Raw genomic sequence first — 18,693 nt, 5'->3', positions numbered from 1 at the left:
AAACTAAAAATAAAAATCAAAATATAATAGTTATCTCAATTACTGAGTCACCAAACCGCAGTGGAGTAGTATGGAATATGCTTCATGCCCCCTTCGTTTGATTAAGGGGAGGCCTGGGGCGAGTAGTGGGTCGTCTTCTTCTTCTATCGTGTGGGTTGTGAGGTGGATTACCAACCCCATCAACCCTGGTGTCAGGATTATTGTTGAGCCGCTATAGGCCTCTGACATGACTCATGTAACGACTTCGTACTTACATTAGTAAGTAATAACCGGGACCAACTACTTAACGTGCTTTCCGAAGCACAGACATCTTACTTTTTGGATAATCAGGGGATCAACCTGTAATATTCTAACCAAACTAGGGATCACAAAGTGATTTTTGTGGTGTGTCCCCACCGGGATTCGAATCATGAGCACCACGCTCAACCACTGGACCATGGAGGCCGTGGGTCGTATATATTAGAATTGGTAGGTATATTTCATGTAAAACACTATTGTAGATACCTACAGAACAGCATATCTGATAAGATAACAATGAAACAGTTAATCTTTTGTAAACAGTTTTCATGACATACTACTTATAAACATAATCCATTATCCATAATGGGGTGGGCCACATATAATCAAAGACTGCTTACAGCTAATGATATGATGAACCTAATGCTGACAAGGGATCAGCCTATCGTCCATAACAAATGCCCATCATGTTTAAAAGGACATGTTTCCCAACCCCACAATAGGATTTTATGACATTCATGGGAAAACAGGCAGTTGCACGTATTTTTTTTCTTTTTTCACATCTTTCAGGCAGGGCACGGTGGATCAGGGGAGGGGGCAGTAAATGAAATGAAATGAAATTTATTGTAGTAAATGTGGTCATACATAGTGAAGGAAGTAAATATGTATTATGGTTCAGCACATTCAGTCATATTCTGACATACTATCTGACACAATATTGTTGTGGTCGTCTAGTATAAAGGTAAAATACAGCAAGATTACCATCCAACTTGGACCATCAATCTAAGTTGACAAAATATTAAGTAAAAATCTAAATCCAAAATATGAAGTAAAAATGAATGAGGTTACCTCTAAAACAAGATTACCTCATCCTGCATATTGATCTTCCCATCTCCAGGCAATAATTATATTACCTCGAAATGTAGACCTTAACACACAGAACTACAAGAAGAACATTTTTGTTCAGTCTATGCGGCAATATGTACAACTTTCATTGTAAACACTGACACACAGCCCAAACATAAAACAAATTAGATAATAAAGTCCAGTCAGAATATGTCGCAAGCAGTCATTCCCTACGCGTTAGTAAGGTATCTGGCAAAAGTTAAATAGATAAACATACATAAACTACGTATATTAACATAAATAATAACAAAACACAAATAAAGGTAAACAATCACAAGCAGCACATGGTCCCTACTTTCGTAAGCTTCCCTACGCACTTTTGACACATCCTACTCCTATCGGGCCCTATCTTTAGCGTAAAATTGTACCTGCTGTCTGAGATCTGTGATCCCAGACCTGTTTCCAACGATGCCTGTAAGAAAAAGGTAATTAGCACACCACACTTCCTGTTTTAAACCTAACAAGGTCTCTACAGCGCACTCCGTAGACTTTTGTCAGACAAAACCTACATATTTCGAGCAATCTACGCCCCGAAGCTAATTCTAATCTCTAATCTAACGCGGTGGACGACCAGCTACATCACGGAAGGTTCGAATAGCTGATTAAAGAGCAATTTACATAATTTTACGAAAAATAGGAATCGCGCAATCTAATCCTGAGCTACGGAGCTCTCAAAAGTCGCGACAGCTGGTAATCCAGCAGAACGGATCCCTACCAACTTACAAAATATCTGGTCCGACTTGAAATTCCTAAAACACCTCCGGCAGCACCTCCTGCTGTACTTGTCCCGAGCGAAGTCCCTCAAAAAATCGTGCAAAGCCCATTTATACTCGTTTTTCTCCGTCTCATCTCTCGTGCAGTTGCGATATTGCTCCCACTAGAGCTCACATCAAAATGACATTTACCCGACATTGATAAGAGAGGTTTTATTGAAAATCTCATACTTCCTATTGACATAAAATCTTCATATAATTTTATTTTAATTCTTAAGTAGACTATAATATTAATAGTGTTATTTTTATAATCAAATTCTATTTAATATATCAAATCAGAACTGCAGAATTTTAGATAAAAATATGTCCGATTTTGTAGAATTTCTGAAAAACCAAATATCCCGACAGTTTCCCTGACATTTCACGCACACATATCTGATTTACATAATGTAACAAACCAAGCTCCTCAACCTTATTATTATTTATATTTTTTTATATTAGCTGTTTCTCTGTGTGCGCGAATGTGGCGTGACTTTTGCACAACACCTCCTTATTAAAGGGTTATCGACCGGTACAATATCACATGGTAGAATTTATTCCGTATTTAAGACAATACCCGTGACTAATACCTAAACTCCTCCGTATCTCTTAAACCGTGACAATTAGGTACTTAGCTGAAACTTTCAAAAACATTGCATTTTCGTTGCCGTCACATCAACAAATTAAGAAAAAACACAATAATTCAAACATTTAAAAAGATCCCCTTCTCTACAAACACTATCACCCAGTGCTCGTTTTGGCTTGTCATTAACAACGACAACATACTGGCAATACAAAATCCAGGATCTTAATCCGGATTTTACAGAAGCGACTGCCTGTCTGACCTTCCAACCGGCGAAGGAAAACCACCCCAATACAGGTTAGGTTAGGTTAGGTTAATTTTTACATAACGAACGTCTCATCCGCCTAAAACTACTGCAGTTTCTCACAACCTGTATAGCCGGGGAAAAGAAGCTGCAAGAAAAACCTCGGCACAGGGCCCTAGACGTACATACCTTCGAAAATGCATTTCTCGGGAATGTAGGTTTCCTCACGATGTTTTCCTTCACCACTGCGTACATGACAATTATTTATGACCCAAACATTAATTCGAAAACAAATTCGACTATCACTTGTTTAGGCCTGTGCCGGATTCGAACCTACGACCGAAGCTACCAAGGATATTATTTGTAATGCCCCTTATAGTGACAGTGTTTTTTAAGACTGTTGTTTGGTTGTTAAACTAGGTGACGATGCCTAATAAATGCCTATCTAGCATTCAAATCTCCTATAAAAGCTTTATTTGGTGCAGGCCTCTAAGCTATGGCCTACATACGCAGTTAGTGACATGCATTGTAACGAATACTGAAGAGGATGATTCAGACCATGATTCTGAGTTAATTATCAAGTGGAACTTTTCGTCGTATAATTCATATTTTGTTTTGGGTTTTTTTAAGTATTTGCTTCTATGCTGTTCTGGGAGCATATAAAAAACATAGAACACGTTCAGCTGCTTCTCTTCCCGGGCATGTCGTAAAAACCGACAGAGGGATTGTGTCCTCTAACATGATGGACTAATGTTATGGGCGATAGGCTGATCCCTTATCACCATAAGGTTCATCATATCCATCTTTGGACTTCGTATCAACAGTGGCTGCAAGTTGTGTTTGATTACTTGTGGCTCTGCCCACCCCATTAGGGATTACGGGCGTGAGTTTATGTATGTATGTATGTTAAGTATTTCCAAGTCTATACTTTTCGGAAAATTCCGTTTGTTATAAACTCAAATCATGAGCCGAATCATCCCCCTCAGTATTCATTATGATGTAACACCATGTACAAGTATTTACAGGTAGCCATATGGGTTACGCATGGGATCGCAATGAAAACTTTGGGGGACGATTATTTAAATTATTTTCACTTCCATACTTTTGTGACGGAAAATTCCACTTGATATCAACTCAATATCATAGTCTGAATCATCCTTCAAAGTTTTCGTTACGATGTCACGCATTCGAGTTATGCATTAGAGTTTTAATCAACCTGTATATGCGGCGCTGCCTATACCAGTAAAAAACCAATAAAAAACATACAACCACTTAAAAGCACACAAATTATCCCTGTATCTACTCCATTTGCATAAGCTTGCCTTACTTATCAAAATTAAAACAAAAAAACAGCACGGTGTTTCGCAAAAAAATGATTATACGGTTTGGTTGTTGTGCAGACGGTATGGGTTTTCCTCACGGCAAGGAATCGTAATTGAGACTCGTTACGCATGATTCAGAAGCAGTCTTTACGAGCTCTCATGCAGTCATGAGTAACGGGGATATACTAGTAGTAAACAGAGGGGAGGGGGGAACAGGGTACACAGTATAGATGTGACGTAGTTTGCAGTTAAGTAACATTATCAGTTCCAAAAGCATATTTTTCTATGTTTAAGAATGTAAATCTGTACAGGACTCTTACATCGCAGCAAGGGACAACAGGAATAAAAGAAGAAGAATACACGACATAGTAGCATGCAGTTATGTAGCATTAGAGTTTCAAATATTTTATACAATAACGGGTACCATTTTGACCCGTACGTATGTAATATTGCACCGACTTATTTTTTACTTTTTTATGATTTATTAAGTAGTTTACGTTTTTGAATTGTAGACATATCTATTGTAGAGATAATAGAGATAAAATTGTCACTGTTATGCGATAAATTTAGCTCTACCTGTCCCAATTAGGAATATAGTCGTGAGCTTATATTTAAATGTATGTATGTATGTCGAATTCGGATAGCTTCGCGTGACGTTACGTCAAGCTATCTCACTGGAACACGATATACTAATATTGTATTACAACTTAAACCACAGTAAGGTATATAAGGCAGCGAATGATACATTCATGGACAATATTCCAACCACCGTGCTACTGACCATACATAAACCAATTTATAATAAATAAAAGTGGCAAAAAGTGGTCGTAAATTATAATAAAATGTGGTCCTTGTTGTTTATCAGTGCTATATTAGTGCTCGCTGACGGACGAGTGTTAAGACAATTCGAGATTCCACCGGAAGGCGTCTCTATGGATATTATAATGAGCAAGAACCCTTCGAAACCTCACGGGAACATCGAGCCCATATCAGCGTTAAGGCTTAATATGAAAGGGAACAAAATTGTGCTTTTAGCGGAAGATGTGAAGCTTGCAAATGACTTACCGGAGTTGGACAACAGATTTGCCCTTCGCGGTGACATGTGCCCCACCGGGTATGAGAAGCGAGGAGGATTCTGCTTCCCTGAACCTCCATCTACTGGTGACGAAGATTATTCATCATAATCATAGTATAGTGTACCACGGAACGAGACAGTGAAAATGTTTCATTTGACTATTTTAAGTGATATTTATTGTGGAAATACTCATATTTTTAGTTTAGAAGTATTATCAGGCTTTACTGGAAAGTGCGTGTTAATATTATACTTACTTATGTGTATATTTTTAGTAACAACAATGTACCAGAAAAGTATATAACGTTCATCTTGTCTTTCCTCCTGAACAAATAGGTACAACTGGCAAAATACCTAGTTAAACCTGTGAGATTGTTTGTAAGTAGGTAAGTATGCCAAATTCATGAGCAATGCAGTATTATTCCGGTACTTATAGGTAAATATTGTGTTGTCATTTATAAAATATTGTGACTTGTTCAAACGCAGTTGTGTACATTGACCAAATTGGAGATGTCCTTAGAAAAGGTTCAGTAAGATCTACTCTGAACCGGCGTCCGAGTGTAAAACGATTGATGAACGTGGAGGAAGCAAGAGAAGTATGTCAGGATCGAAGCAAATGGAATTCCATAGTATCTGCTTACCCCTGTGGGAAATACGCGTGAGTTTATGTATGCATGTGACTTGTTCAAACTCAGTATCGAGTAAAAGAGTCATGGAAACTGTATAATATATTATTATTATTATTAAGATTATGTTAGGTATATAAAATGTTACAAGGGTGCGTGTATGCAGAGTGGGACATCACTACCACTCTATTTTTTTATTTGAACCTTTCAAATTGAAATAAATTGATTATATTTTTGAATAAATCTGTTTTTTGTTATTATGCTGTTATTACTCTAAAATAAACGTTTCAAAGTAAGTACCTTACATAAAAAAAGAAAATATTCCATTATAGTTACCTATAAAACCCTTTTAAAAGAGCTACGGGTTCAGAGCATCTTCTTTCGATTTAATTTTCCTTTCTGAGATACCCTAAGCACTCTACAAAACAAGTGAGTGCTATAAACAAACCTACAGTTTTGATTGAAAACAAGACTTACCTACACGATGCAAAAACTTACCTATCTTCTTCAACATCAGTATATCGTGTTCGAGAGTACGGTCACGAGTACTAATATGTATACACTTTGAAACCATGTCACATTAACTTTTTTGATAAATTACACTGTAAGTCTCATTAAATGTCAAATATGATAGTGCGACAGGGTTCTAAAGTGGGTACATGATATCGCTCATGACTGGGCAAGGCAACTTGTAATGTTCTTACTTTTAAAAATAGTCCTTTCACGTAAAACCACTATGTAGCTTAATAGTTTTATAACCGGACTGGATTTCCAAACCCTCTTGTGAGTTCGGTTCGCGTTATGGAAGCATATTTCCTTAGTATTTATTGCCATAATCCGAGTTCTGCGGCTATATTTCATCTTTATCGAGACTCTGGGGGTCCGATCGACCCCACGTGGAGCCCATAGTTAATGTTGCCTATACTAAACTGACCGTATCGATATCTTCTTTAATCTATGTGGGTATGGAACGTAATTAAGTATGTGATTTTGTCTGTTTTGATCGTATACCATGTTCAGATTTTGTGTTCGGTCACGAGCATTAATATGTATACACTTTGGTACCATGTCACATTAACTTTTTTGACAAATTGAACTGTAAGTCTCACTAAATGTGAAATATGTTAGTGCGACGGAGTCCTAAATTCTATTGCTCATGACTGTTCATATGACGTTGTAGATAAACTCGACTGGCTAGCCTTATTGCTTATGTGACAGGATTTTACAAGATCTTGATGCCAAAATCCCATGTATAATCATGTAGTCACCAAAGTAGTTCAAATAAGCCATTGCCATAATAAGCCATAATAGTTGTGTTACTAAAATAGAAGTCCTTTATGTTTTTTGAGGCAAATTTACGTAATTTTTCCAGTGACAGTATATAGAATACAAGTAATTAAATCAATTAATCAATCATTATTTATTGCACAAAGTTATAAATAGGCGGCCCTATTGCTATACAGCATTTCTGGAAGGCAACATTAGGGTGAAACAACTTTATGTATTGGAGCGCGGTATATGTAGTGTAATACAAAGGGAAATAGAAAAGTAATTACTAAATATAAATAGTAATAACTTTCGGTGTGCATTAAAACAGAACTAAAAAATAAGTTTAATTATTGGAATACCGTTTGCAACCACCTTTGTAATACATTGGCATACACGAAGATGGCAAGGCAGTTCCAAAGCCATTTTCAAAATAATCTCGTAGAAATATTGAAACTCTTTGAAGTGGCGCCGGCTGTATGCGGAGATTGTACGCTCAATGTAACTTTTTCAATACGATACTTAAAGTAGAGGGGAACAGCTTATACTGCCACGCGATACTTACGGATGTTTAGCATAGTATATTATTCATGATTAAGTCACTACTTTTAGAAGACATACAATAAAATACAATACAAAAACGCTTTATTGCACATATACCTAAACACACCACTAAAACAATTACAAATGTGACAAGAGAAGTACAATCGGCGGCCTTATTGCTAAATAGCAATTACTTCCAGGTAACCTTAGGGTGAAGGAACTTGTTACATATAATATCAAAATTTCAAGTTCATATTTTTTTATATATATATTTTTTTTTAATTAAATATGAAAGTTCGCCACCAAACTTGGCACATTTTGATATTCACCCATATGTGAATCCGATCTGAATCACATAAAAAGTAAAACGTTAAACGGGGGATTATCATGTACAGTAATGACTAATGAGCAATATCATGTACCAACTTTAGAACCCTGTCGCACTATTATATTTGTCATTTAATGAGACTTACGGTTTAATTTGTCAAAAAATTTAATGTGACATGGTTTCATAGTGTATACATATTAGTACTCGTGACCGTATCTTCCTGAGTGACACTGCAGCAAAGAAGTCGACGAAGGAGTCACGTCCTGCTTTTAACATTAAGAAAATATTACAATGCGGGAAATGGTTATCGACCGCGGTATCTGATCACCAGCTCACTGGGTGAGAGCCTTCAGCGCTCCTTATTATCCGAACAATTAGTTAATGCCACTTGCGGCAAAACAATAAGAATAACAACAACACAATACAATAGAATACAATACAATAAGTGAAGTTAAATAAAAACTGCCAATCATATATGGACTACGGGGCTTGATCTGTCTGTATACAACTCATCAGCACATTTACGAAATGCAATTACAGATTTACATTTCATATTAAAATGAATATTAAAAAGCAATATTAAACTGTTTGTCCCGTTTTTGTGAGAACTATTTAATATAATGTTTCAACGGGAATTGAATCCTTTTGACTATTTACTCGTATGTAACAAACGAATGACTGCAAAATAGTGCTGCGGGGTTTGTTGAAAAGTTGTAAAATGAAATGTATTTACGTGGAAATCATTATGAAACATTGTTGGATAGGTATTTTGTTTCAAACTTCCCGCATTCAGCGCTTAACGCTATTAAACCACTAGTCGATGAATTCTTTCAAATATTATCCCCTCAGATGACAGAGAGTCGAGGTTAGCGCCCAACGGGGCACCATCAGGCCTGTTGCCTTAAATTTTGTACTGGGTGAGAGCCCTCAGTGCTTCCCATTTGTCCGGTGAAGTAGTTAATGCCATTTGCGGCAAATTCAAATTCAAAAAATATTTATTCAGTAGGTTCGAGTAACATAGTTACACTTTGAATCGTCAATTTTTACATTACGAACGTCTCGTCCGCCTGAAACTACTGCAGTTTCTCACAACCTGTACAGCCGGGAAAAGAAGCTGCAAGAAACACCTCGGCACGGGGCCCTACACGTGCTTTTAAAAAGGACGTCTATGGCCTGTCTAAATCTACAATAAGTCACGTCAAAAAAAGTCTGTTTCAAAGTTTTAATATTCGGCACAAGTATTTTTTCCAGGTTGTGTCCAGACAGCGGTATATACGTGGAAAGGACATAATCCCTCTGTCGGATTTTACGATGTCTTTTAATCGCTCTCAGAACAGCAAAGAAACTATACTTATTATTATTTTGTTTTAATTCGAGTAACAAAGTAGAAATATCTGAGGAGTGACTTTATCTATATTAGTACTAGGTACTGATTTTTATGATTAGCAATAAGGTACACTCTACTAAACAACATAAAATATATAAACGGCCTATATACGTCCCACTGCTGGGCATATGCCTCCCCACAATCAACCGGAGGGGGTACGGAGCATACTTTACTACGCTACTCCACTGTTTTTGGCTTTTAATTGATACTAACCAAACATAAAGTAACATCAAATACTCGTATTTCCGTATAAGTATAAATATATTGTGTAAAAATATCATTCAGTTTCCTACAACTATTATGACGTACCTACTTACTTATTCAAATATTTCTACGTCATTTTTTATTTATTCGTTATTTTCATTAGTCATAGTTTATGTACTTCATCAATGAACTTGAGTTCATAGGTTCGAAACATACTTATATGGTAAGGTTACGCATGACACGTCATTCCATCATAAAATTAATGACTCGTTACAATATTTTAATTACGAATATTCTGAAATTATTTCTTTGAAGGACTATGAGCCTGCAGAGCGCAGCAGAATCATACTTTATAAAACTATATAAAACTAATGATAATAGATATTATATTTATTATAAAAAAAAAATACAATATTAAAAACAAAAAAGGCAATGATGTAAGCCTAGGAAGCGATGTAAGCAAAATAGCAAATAATATTTTATAGATTATTTTTTATGCCCTATTTATATATTTCGGTGATAAAAATTGGCTAATATTGTTTAGTTAAGTAAGTAAAAACTTACTAAATTATTATCATAATTATAATAAAATATTTATATTAATAAGTATATTGTATTATTAAGTATATTGTATTAACAATATACCTAAATGATAACAAGTCACACATTGTACTCGTAAGAGCCTGAAGAGAAAAAAAGGCTTTTTAATTTAATTTATGTAGGTTAGAAATGTAAAAAAGTCGAGAAAAAACAACTACGAGTGAACAGCCATTCCGACGGTCACACACCACACACTGTACCATCATATTCTTTATTATTATATTCATAAGCCATTCATAGCATTTTCAATCCCGTGTAATTTCATTGTGGATAAAGCTAGAATAGGCTAGTTACCAACTAGTCAAATCAGTTACTTTTTACTAAACGTCAAAACACGAAATTACTAAGGAAATTGTTATAGGGAAATTGTATGAAAAAGCACACTGTGACGTCATAGAAAAACGTGATAAAATGTCGGCGTTAGTATTACGTTTTTCTTGATTAAAATTCTTAAATAAGTTAGTTTTACATCTGTCTTACAAAAAAATGCTATCTGTAGGGATATTAGGTAAATTCTTTCGTTTTCCTTATGACGTACACAGTTTGCGTCCTTTACGTATAGGAAATGTTTTCATTAATGTATTTTGTAAACACATTGGACTGTTGCGGAAAATCACAATATTTTTTAGTTTTGCTTATTGCTCATTAAACGTCATAAACAGGTAGGTAGAAGGAAATTTTATTTCATAATAATTTGGATTATAATTAAGATATTCGTTTTGTAATTTTGACAGTTTTTAGACATTTAAAGTCTAGTAAGTATTCATTAATTTAACACTGTACTGTGGCTTCCAAAATAAAAGAAGAGGATAAAACTACCTTCTCTCTTCCTTTTTTCTTTGTCCTTTCTTTTTCTTCTTTTTCTTTTCTTTTGATATTTTTTCTTTTTAAACTGGTCAACCAAACTGGTGCAAAATCATGAATAATTAAAAAATGATGTAGGTAATATTTCAGTCATGATATCACTTATATACTTTCAGACGTCTTCAGAACGTTCCCTGGCCCGCCACACTAGTAGTACCGGCTCTTTGTGGAGAGCATAATTCGTATAGAATACGCCAACATTTTATATTAACTGCAGTTGAAATTTAGTGACAGACGTAACTCCCGTCAATAAGCTTCATAAAAGTAGGCAGAGCCACGAGCCACAAGATACACGCAGGCAATTTGAAGCCACACTGAAGTTGAAGCTATTAAAGTTCTAAGTTCAATTACTAGAGTAAGGTTTAATTTTAATGTAAAGTATTAAATAAAAAAACAAATTTTGATATACCATTAACATACTCTTTTGACACTTAAAAAAATCACTTAGTTACACTGACATTGTAGATACTTATGCTAAATTTTTCCACCAGCCATCTCATATTGTTTAGTACACTAGCTTAGTGTGTGGGAGGGTAAATGGCGCGTTTTTCGGACCAGCGGGTCGTGGTCACTACGTATTACACGCCTCAACGACTTTGCAGCGCTCACTATGAACTATGAATTGACTTTGATAAAACGATGTTTGACGTTATTCTTGTCTCGCAAAGACCTCTGAAGCTTTATCTGAAACTATGCCAAAACAACCTCTTACTCTATACTTATTATTCCTACAAAATAACTCACTTGGATAACGGCCGTGGTCTAGTGGTTGAGTGCTCACGATCCGGAGGTCCCTGGTTTGGTAAGAACATTGCAGGTTGATCACTTGATTGTCCGAATGTAAAATGATTCGCACTCAGGAAGGCACGTTAAGCCGTTTGTCCCAGTTACTACTGATTGATGTAAGTATGTAGTCGTTACGTGAGCCAGGGGCCTTTGGTAGCCAATAATAACCCTGACACCAGGGTTGATGAAGTTGGTAATCCACTTCACAACCCACACCATAGAAGAAGAAGACTCATTCGGAGCAAGTGAAATGGAAAAGAAAAGGGTAAAACATTCGTCGTGTCAGATAATTCATAATATGGTTTTTGTAGCCGATGTTGACCCGTTTTCCCGCCGAAATAGCTAGAGGATTGGATTCGCTAATGGTCAGTATGGAAAATATAGTTGTAAGTATACATTAGAACCTAACCTGTATTAGGTTGGTTTTCCCTTCGCGGGTTGGAAGGTCAGTCAAAACCGGACCTGTCAAATCTTCAGATTAAGAGTTAGAGCGAGATGACGACGAATAAGTATACTTACATACATACATAAACTCACGCCCGTAATCCCTAATGGGGTGGGCAGAGCCACAAGTAATCAAAGACAACTTGCAGCCACTGTTGATACGATGTTGTAAGCTGGATAATAATATGATGAACCTTATGGTGATAAGGGATCAGCCTATCGCCCATAACATTAGTCCATCATGTTAGAGCACACAATCCCTCTGTCGGTTTTTACGACATGCCCGGGAAGACAAGCAGCTGAACGTTTTCTATGTTTTTTATTTGCTCCCAGAACAGCATAGAAGCAAATACTATACTTACTATAGAAATAATCGTCGTTCATGCACACACATACTACATACAATGGTATTATGTTTAAGTAACACAATTGACGACTATGTTATCCTTACATGAGTAGACAAACACTATTATAAAAAAAAATCAGTGCAGTGGTGTAATTTCTTAAGGTTTTATTTTAGAATTCATGTTTGATAATAAGTAAATGATTAATATCATGTACTTACTGATGATTTAAAACATCGTGCGGAACCCCAGATATTTGTAATTGCGCTGGTTTTCCCTTTTGTTCAGACAGGAAGTCACTTCTGTTAAAAAATGGATCAGTTTATAATAATATAGTGCATACAGGGATAATCGCCGGTTGGTGTCACATCACATTTAGATTAAACTGTCTTAAGGGGCCTCTACGTGTTGGTCTCGGCCCCACGCACCCCTCCAAAAGTCCGGGACTCCATAGGCCTGAGATATGGAAATGACACACGTAATAAGAATAATAATAAAAAATATTTCCACAAAAAAGCCATTTTACAAGAATCTTCAGCTTAGGCATAGAATAAAGTTAACATAACATAACATTGCTCAGGAATCGGACCCTGTGAAAACGGGATAACGCTAGCGAGACGATGATGAGTGTAATTGCTATGATTGAAAAATAAGGATGAAGTAAGTAGCATAGAACCTTCAATCTTTCCACCTCAAATGATGTAAAGAACATTATTCAATACACACGCATGGTTTGAACGACTTCTTACCGATTGTATTATGATCCGTAATATAGATTTTCACTTTTCCGAAATGCGTTCTGTGAGCCGTCTGTCAAATCTGACACACGCGTGATTACTAATCCAATATAACCGAAGAAAATGCGCGAGATGTTCGCTGAAGGATTTTCCATGTTTGTTATACACAACATATTCTTTTGACAGGTTCCTTTTGGCGTAAACGAGAAATGAAATAAAAATGAAACCTCGTGTTATTATTTATATTGGCTGGAAATTGGAATATGACTCAAATATACATAAACATTAAACATTTTTAGGAGGCGAGCCTATTGCGTTTAACCAGTCACAATTCCTGGGAAACACGGGTGATTCATTCTCATGCAAAAAGTTTTTGGCCTATAAACAACGGGAGATACGTCTGCCATTTTATGTCAATAATAGTTGAGTTAAAAAGGCCACATCGAAGCAATCCATCTAAAAAAGCAATATTGCAATTTGACATTTGCGCACATAAAAGTAAGTGCGCAATGCAAACAAAATGTCAAATAGCAATATTGCTTTCTTAGATGAATTGCTTCGATGTGGCCATTTTAACCCCCCAGCTCAATGAAATACACGATGACTTCACGTTTAATTTTTAGTGCGCACACGTTGTTTCATTGTTGGTGAAGTTTTCGGGATATTTTCACTTCATTATAAGAGTGTCGAGTCAAGCGTTGCTCCTCCGCCTTTGCGTCGAGATTATACAGTGAAAAAATCCAGAAGTTTTAGTGTGTTTCCGAGCCTATAGACTCATTAAGCTTGTGACTCTTTTAGTTCTTCTTCTTATCGTTTCGATGGCATTCAGATTTTTCGGTGGCATTCATCAGCTCCTCTCGCGTACAGGTATCAGGGCACGCGGGGCAAGATGTTAGATGAGCCATAGTCTAAAAGAGTGGTTACGCCACTCTTTTTGTTCGTGATGATTTTATGATTCACGTATAAGATTTACTATAAATATATGATGCAACATTATAAATAGACTTCTAAATGACACATGACGGATTGAAAGTTGAGTTGCGCGATTGTCAGCAATACAAGAAAAAGCATTTATAAAATTCAGAAATAAATGTTAAAAATTAAAATATTATATTATTTTATTTAACAATCCGAACACGTAAAACGAAACACTTTACAGTTACGAAAAGTTATCTTCCCTTATTAAAGCTGATTAATAGGAGGGAACTGGCAAAATTAACTTACTTATTGCCTTTGTTTCAACGCTCAAAGTTTAACCAAAAACTATTAAATGAAATTCAACACTTCCCCGTCTTCATCCATACAAAAATATCTATGGAAGTCGGTCGTTTGATACGTAGTATCTCCTTATTAGTTTGTGCTGGAAACGTGATAGCAATTACCTATGATCAAAACATGAATTCACACTCATAAAAGTCGAATTCAGTGGTTTAGGGACCCGGAAAATTCCCGGTCCGAAGCGTTCTCAATGCCTCCTATGCGTCAGTCAACCACTTACTCTTAAGGCGAGTTACTTCGCACAGGTAATATAATTTAAGATATATGTACAATCAAAGAGCAAAAGTTCAGTCACTGAGCCCAGCGAATTATTTATTTACTTATTTATCTAATAATTACAACTATAAATTACCATACAGGCACAGGCCCAAGGCGGTAACTTAGACACATAAATATAAACTTAAATAATTATATGTATAAATATTTACAGTAATTATTTGTAAACAGTGGTGAAATTCGCGAAATCTGGTGAAGGTTGCGGGAAGCCGCTGGATGCGGGCAGCGCAGGACCGATTGTCGTGGAGATCCTTGGGGGAGGCCTATGCAAAGCATCGTACGGCTGATAATGATGAGTGAACCATTAGTTGTCATAATTATAAAATTTATGTTTTGTAGGTGTTTTTGGTGTAATCAGAAGGTCTTAAGTGCAACCAATTAATTTATTACTTAGCAAGAAACTGATTGGACTTTTGCACCTTATCGTACATTAACCAAATTGGAGACGTCCTTAGAAAAGGTTCAGTAGTAGCAGTGTTTTTGTTATACCAATATGCTTCATATCTGAGCACAATTATGACCAGAAGGAAAGTGAGTGCTGTGGTCTATGATTAAGTGGTTGTGTCTAACCTTGAAGTAGGTAACCCAGATGTGGGTTACACGTGATGGGATATGGGTGTTAAGTGGGTGCAGCTTATCGTACAATCCGTGAATCCGTGACAGCCGACCCGGAGGACGCGTGACTTACATCGCAGGGTCGCGGGTTCGAATCCTGGGTCGGGCTCTAAACCACAGAATTTGACTTTTATGAGTTTTAATTCATATTTGGATCATGTTTAAGTTAAAATTTATACTCATACATTCCTTATAAAATTGTGATTTCGGACAAGTGTTTACTAGTGGAAAAAAGTGATATTTAATAAGTAATTTATTGAAAAAACACAAAATAATACGAGGTCAACAAAATCTTAGATCTTGATGTGTTCCATGATCCGCTAAATATATATATATATATATGAAATTTTTTTTAGATTATTTAAAGCTCAACAGATATTAATTACATACTTATATTTTACTTTTTTTACATATACTTCTATCTTTCTAATTTCAAATTTTTAAGTTTGTTGTGTAATTTTAATTTTACTTTATTTCTAAATACTTAAGTACCCTTAATTGTATAAGTTATGTACGCCGTAATTGTCATATATATTAGTCACAATACCGTAACCTTATAAATGTAAAATGTTTTAATATATGTGATGTGGTTGTACTTTATAAATAAATAAATAAATAGATAACTGATATCACGTGGTTTTCAGCAATGAGCGACTTTCAAGGCTACGTTCCTCAAAATCAATATAGATGGCGCTGTAGGTACAGTTTTCTCTTCGTTTAACCTTCTAGTTTAATGGATAACATACATTAATTAATAAACATTTTTTATTACACATACATTATATGCATCTTTCTTCTTTGTTTTTGGATATAAATGATGACCATTTTACACACAATTACATCTTCCACCCATTAATATTCTTATAGGTAGCAACATAATTCTATACATAATCTGATCCAAATATCAAGCAACAATATTTTTTATGCTTCTGCCCTTATTTTGTATTTTGGAATAATTATGTTCCGGAGTGAAGAGAAAATGCTTCTATACGTTCAGCTGCTTGTCTTTCCGGGCATGTCGTAAAAACCGACAGAGGGATTGTGTCCTCTAACATGATGGACTAATGTTATGGGCGATAGGCTATCACCATAAGGTTTATCATATCCAGCTTACGACATCGTATCAACAGTGGTTGCAAGTTGTCTTTGATTACTTGTGGCTCTGCCCACCCCATAAGGGATTACGGGCGTGAGTTTATGTATGTATTGTAGTAAAATACGGAAGAACAGTAATCACACTTATTTATTCTGGTATCAAGAAAATAACACTTAACTTGGTAAACACGTCCGATGTCGTCAAGGTCCCCAACGCAAGAGAGCGTGTATCAATCCGTCCGATTTGACAACCCCATTCTTGTGTTGCCATTTATAGAAAAATGTTTTATAACTGTCAACGAACTATTCAGCCGAACAGTATGTATGTATGAAGAGAAAATAGGGATTTATCACGTTAAACTGAACAATGATGAAACAATGATGTGTTGATGTTATGGGCGATAGGCTGATCCCTTATCACCATAAGGTTCATCATATCCATCTTAGGATTTCGTATCAACAGTGGCTGCAAGTTGTCTTTGATTACTTGTGGCTCTGCCCACCCCATTTGGGATTACGGGCGTGAGTTTATGTATGTATACAATGTATGTAAACTGAACAACGCCATCTATATTGTTTTTGATGACCGTAGCATGGAAAATCCCTTATTGTGCCTTGTTAATAAAAATAGACTCGCCTTCTATACATGTGAGATGTGACTTAATCATAGCAGGCGAGGAGTGGATATTTATTTATTCATATATTGGCCCCGATTCCTGCAGACACCTTTTAATTTTATTTTAAGGTATACCCGTCATTTTCTTATCCGCCGAAAAGGAAAGGGACAGATGATTGTCAACAAGTTAATTTTAAAGCGATTGAATAACCCGGGCGAATAAAATAGGCATCTCGCTGGTATGCAATCTGTTTGACGTGCTGTCTACTTAACCCCGTCGGGTTATTGGCCGATGTAAAATTTTTAGACGGTTGTTTTAGATTATTGCTTAAAATTGACGTGTGTTGCATAAATTTTATGCCTGTCGTTTACCTGTCCCTTTCTTTTTCAGGGGATAAGAAAACGACAGGTATAATAGCGGCGAGGAGATTACTCAGTCAAAGGTTTTTTGATGCCTAATCTTCTTTTTATGTTCTTTATTTTAACTTTAATTTGCCTGTGCACAACTCTCTAATATCATTTTTACTAGTTTAGGATTATCAGTGGAAACCTGTAATTAGTTTTCAACTGTTATGTTTTTTGTCTACTTTCTGTATTTTATAACTGTTGGTTTTCCTTAAATAAAATAAATAAAAATAAATAAATAAATAACTTAAAATTAAATTAGATGATGTCTGCAGGAATTAGCACCATTGGATGTTACATGTCAAATCAATGAATCAAAGTCATCTTTAGATATATAACACCCTGGAAGGGCACAACAACCAGGTACTTATATACTAGATGTGTCTGTGTGTGTGATATATGTAGGAAAGTAAGAATGCTATATAAGGATAATGAATGGGAATTTGATTGTTTATGGTATGAAAGGAGGATGGTTAATGAATGGGACGTAGTGAGTTTTTAAAAAGTAAGAAAGGAGAGTCTTTGGCGCGATGTCGGACGGGAGGGAGGATTTCGGTTTTAATATAGGGTGTGTGTGTATAAAAAGGAGTAAAGACATTTAAAAAATATCCGAGTTATATCATTATCCCACATCTATGTCTAGGGATATAGATCAAATGCTATGTTATGTTATTAAATAAAGTTGGTGACGCTTCAGCAGTTTCCGTAAATTAATCAGTTCCTCGTTATTGCGCGTTTCTATTGTACGTATAGATGTTGGAGCCCACCTCAACGGGCCCAAATAGTTGCCAGCTATAAATAATTTAAATTGCCTTTCGGAAAACAGGTCATCAATTGTTTGTTGTTTGTATTGCCCCAGATACCGACGGTAATACTGTTACTATAACTAAGTATGTTGAGTGATCTTTGCTGTAACTATTTGTTAGGTTTGTTAGTTACCTATTCTTATTTTTCTTCTCTCGTGTGGGTTGCGAAATCAGCGGTCAACCTCATTAACCATGGTATCAGGGTTACTACTGAGTCGCCGATGGCCCTCCACTAACGGCTTCCGTGGTCTAGTAGTTGAGCGTTGTGCTCACGATCCGGAGGTCCTTGGTTTGAATCCCGGTCGGGACAAATCACAATCCACACGATAGAAGAAGGCGATGGCCCATGACTAGGTC

This window comes from Pectinophora gossypiella, chromosome 18 (genome assembly GCF_024362695.1).
Source record: "Pectinophora gossypiella chromosome 18, ilPecGoss1.1, whole genome shotgun sequence".
Taxonomy (NCBI): Eukaryota; Metazoa; Arthropoda; class Insecta; order Lepidoptera; family Gelechiidae; genus Pectinophora; species Pectinophora gossypiella.
Note: the sequence above shows the minus strand (reverse complement) of the source record.